Here is a 4641-nt window from a genome sequence, read left to right as displayed (position 1 = left end):
TCAATTCACTTCAACGGAAGATGAACTCATCACGAATGTTTATCCGAACATTGGCCAAATTATCGTAACTGCGATAGCTTGAGTGCACGAGCAATTTTAGCTGCCAAAATTACCGATGTTAGTGATTTAAACTGGAAGATTCAAAGTCAAGTTCCGGGAGGTTTGCGCTCATATAAATCGATCGATCGTCTTGACAAGGAAGACGAAACCGTAAATTATCCAGTGGAACTTCCAAATACCATACCAAGCCTGCCCCAGCATCATTTGCGTCTTAAAGTTGGATCTGTCATTATTATATTTCACAATCTTCATGCGCCGAAACTGTGTAATGGAATCCGAATGATTATGACGTAGTTATCGAATACAAGGAACAGCCATTTCAGTTCAAACGTATTCAATTTCCAGGGAAAATTTCCCTTGCGTTGACAATCAACAGGATACAAGGAAATCGGGAATGCTATGTTTTTCACACGGCCAGATATATGTGGTGTGTTGACGAGTTGGAAACCCATCTTCTCTAAATATTTACGCACCAGAACAGAAATCAAAAAATTATGTTTATTAAGTTGCGCTACATAAAAAAAATGTAGAAAAATCGTAAATAAATCATTTTCGACAGAATATAATTTCAACTTTTTTTCATTTCAAAACACATAATTTTACGCAGGGCAACGGCTGCGGGGTCAGCTAGTTAATATATAAATAGATATTTATATTTAGTAAAATTTCGGCTTTGCTGATAAATAAGCATGTTCAATGATATTTGAACACTTGGCGGTACTGTTTTTATTCTTTTTTGTTACAAATTTTAAAATTTAGTGTCAACAGCTGTATACAAATATTCAGATTTGTCGAATTTGAGTCCAAAGTGCAGAATTTCGATCAGAAATTTGCTCATATTCGGGGGGAACTTTGTTGATCCTGAGCGTGACAAGCTGAATTGATTTAAAAGTAATGGTTGCGTCGGTCTGTCTGTATATATGCGAGCTAGTAACTTAGTGTTTGAGGCATCGGATCTGATTTTGCACCCATCCGTTTCTCACTAAGAAGCTTCTCATTTGTCGGAATGGCAGATATTGGACCACTATAGCAAAACAGCTGCCAAACAAATTGAACGATCGTAATCAAGTCTATCCTTTTCTTTGAAATGCATGACTAGCGCTAATATCTAACCTAACATGATATATAGACAAAGTAAGGCCAATTAATTTTGTAGCCATTTCTTATTATTAAAATGTATTTCACTCTTCTCCTAATTTTTTTCACAAAAACTTTGATAATAAGTGAGATGCTTAAAAAATTGTAGTAACAATATCCCTAAGTTTCGTCTTAGTACACAAGAATTAGAAGACAATTAATTTTTTTCTTTGCATATTGTCTTTTGTACAAAATGTTGAATAAATAAAAAATTCTAATTTTAAACAGAGGAATTTTTCAATTTCACGGCAAAATAAGTTTTGCAATGTCAGTAAATTTTATGCGTTGACCAAGAGCAATGTGGCGTACAATGAGTGGCAACTGGCGAGCGGCGAATGGCGAGTGGTGAGTGGCGAGTGGCATGCATCAAGCGACCACACCCGGCGCTCTGACGATTGATGATAGTGCTTAACTCACTCTGACTGCGAAGCGCTGCTTGCAACACAGCGTAATTCTGCGTTTTTTTATTCTACATTTTCGGCTGGGTTTGGCTGTTAGGCTCCATTTTAGTTACAATTCGGGCAGCAGCCACATTTGTTACTACAACGTGCCCGGTTTTTCGAGTTGCAAAGCAGTTTGGTCACTGCATTCGGCCGTGAAGAAATTTCATCCAGCATTTGATGCATTGCAATGCGTTGCAGCTATTATTTTGGGCATTTTGCAATATTCATTTTGGGTTTTGGTGCAAGTTTTGGATTTTATTTTTTGGGGTTTTAGTGTTTTGTTTCTATAAAAATGTATATGATATATGTACATGCGTATGTATCTCACAATTTTTCTCTTTCAATTGCAGTTATCATATCAAATTTGGTTGCCCTGTTTATATGAGGATTGGATTGATTGGCGGAAGTGTGGTGAGTAACTGACTAATTTCATATTTATTAAAATAGATTTTGTAGCAAAATGTGGGAACTGTGTTTCGGAGATTTTCTACCCACTACAATACATTTTTTATTAAATATCTTAAGTAACATAAAGCAGCATGTTGGCATATCCAATCTACTTGTATTTCTGACGATTTGTATTTTTCAAAGAAGTTGACTGCCCAACTATCGTATCGGTGGTTGGGATTTGAATTTCCTCATGACTTTTTGAGATACTTGTTGTGGATCCCCAATAATTCCTTGTGTATCTGTTGTCTCTTAGCTTTAATGTTATTTTGTTTTCTGTTGCGTCTTTTACCAGAGCCTTGTGTAATCTCGATGGTTCTGGTATTAAATCATATGCTTACACTGAAACTTTTGATTTCTACGATTCTTACTCCACTCAGTCCCCGTCTCCTTGGATCTTGGATATCCACCAACAGAAACAACAATAAAGTAGACGAAAACATTGTTTTGCAAGTAATTTAAGTCACAAAAAATCTGTGGAAAGTCTATCAACAAAATTTAATTATAAACTAAATCACACCGGAAAGTAATGTGGAAGCCACAAAACGGAAGGATTAAAAAATTGATTGCTTTCGTAAGCGTTTAAATCTTTCAAGAAAAATTAAAAAACAAAGTTGTGCAAGCGAGTGGCGCAGCAAGGCAGAACAAATTTCCTCAAGCCGAAACTAAAGGAAAACGATTTTTTGCAACCCGCAAACGAAAAAATGTTCAAAAAGCCACATTAGCCAAGCGAAGAAGCGCACATTCCTGGCACTGACGTACAAAAAAAACCATACCAAGTATTGAAAAGTAGCTGGCGTTCCGTTGGAAGGGTGGAAATAGGTGCTGAAGGGCGTCACTAGACAAGACAAAGTTTCGAAAGAACAACAATAGCTCTTTCTAAGTAAGAAGCGTTAAAAGGGCGTTAAGAGGACGTGTAAAAAGTCTAAAATCTTTATTGATTTCCTAGGCGTTTGAACTCTTATACTTACATATCTACATATGTACGTACTTACTTTTGTAAGACATTGCTTAGCGGCTGGCAACATGTGCAGTCTTTTGGCTGCAATTATTGAGCAAAAGTTTGTTATTAAACCCGCTGCGGAGGTAGTTTGTTCGTAATTTTTCATTTTGGCGACGAGTTGAAAATGTGTCAACTTTTTCGGAGAATATTGAGGAAAAAAAATTTCATTTATTTTATTTTAGAATCAATGACAAGATTAATTGATTTTCAGTTGTAAAACATCTTTCATCGTCTTTGAACAAGATCTCCCTATAGCTGAAGGTCTTAAGAATTCAAATTCTCAGCCAAAAGCTACTAAGAAACGTGGAGATTCATTACTGTTAACCTTATTATGAAAAAAATATGTATGTCTTTGGGATCTCCATTAAAGCTATTTTGTGTTGCAGTTCTTGTGTTCGATTTAAGAAAGAATACTTCTGTGCCTCTGCTTTTTATGGAGCTCCTTCAAAGTCATAATTCAATTTTTTATTACTGTAAAAGTTACTGCGATACCATTGGCTCCGCAAAGTGCCTACAACCCCATTATACCAATACCCAACAAGCTTGAGTTTATTTAAACTTGGAAATTAGTTATAGGACCACACACAGATATATTGGGTAGTCGAAAAAGTATTTTCGTATTTTGTCAATAGATGTTGTTGCAGTCGTATATCTCTAGTGCTACCAATCACATTGGCTTGGCTTGACGTTTCCATTTTTTGGTTCAACCAATCCGATACTATGCTTATTGCATAAAATTCGATTAAGAGTCATCAAAGGGAAAAGAATGTGAATTTCTTTTCGAGATAGCAACCAGAACAACCATACAAGTGTATCGAGATCCTTCTCCACCTGGTCTTTTCAATGTAGTGAATGTTTTCTCTTCCTCTGTTTTCCCCCGCGGGTACGTTCAATACTTTCAGAGCTGGAGCGTTTCCATCCATTCCGACGACATGACTAAGCCAGCGTAGACGCTGTTTCTTAATTCGCTGAACTTTGTCAATGTCGTCGTATATCTCATACAGCTCATCATTTCATCGACTGCGGAATTCGCCGTAGCCAATACGCAAAGCACCATAAATCTTTCGCAGGAACTTTCTCTCGAAAACTCGTAACGCCGACTCATCAAATGTTGTCATCGCCCATGCCTCTGCACCATATAGCAGGACGGGGATGACGAATAGCTCGTAGAGTTTAGTCTTTGTTCGTCAAGAGAGGACTTTACATGTCAATTGCCTCCTCAGTCCGAAGTCGCACCCATTGGCAAGAGTTATTCTGGATTGGATTTCGACGCTGACGTTGTTGTTGGTGTTAATGCTGGTTCCAAGGTAGACTTATGACTGTAAACCGTGACGTGGGAACCAAGTTACGAATGCGATGACTGTTTTTTTGATGACAGGATATATTTGGTCGTGATCTTGTTCACCACCAGACCTATTTGCTTTGCTTCCTTATCCATTCTACGCTAGCAGCTGTACACTATTATAGAAGATGGTACCTTCTATGTTTAGTTCTGCAGCTCGAATTATTTTCGCCAAAAGTAGATTGAAGAAGTAACACGAAGTTCGTTTG

This window comes from Bactrocera tryoni, chromosome 4 (assembly GCF_016617805.1).
Source record: "Bactrocera tryoni isolate S06 chromosome 4, CSIRO_BtryS06_freeze2, whole genome shotgun sequence".
Taxonomy (NCBI): Eukaryota; Metazoa; Arthropoda; class Insecta; order Diptera; family Tephritidae; genus Bactrocera; species Bactrocera tryoni.
Note: the sequence above shows the minus strand (reverse complement) of the source record.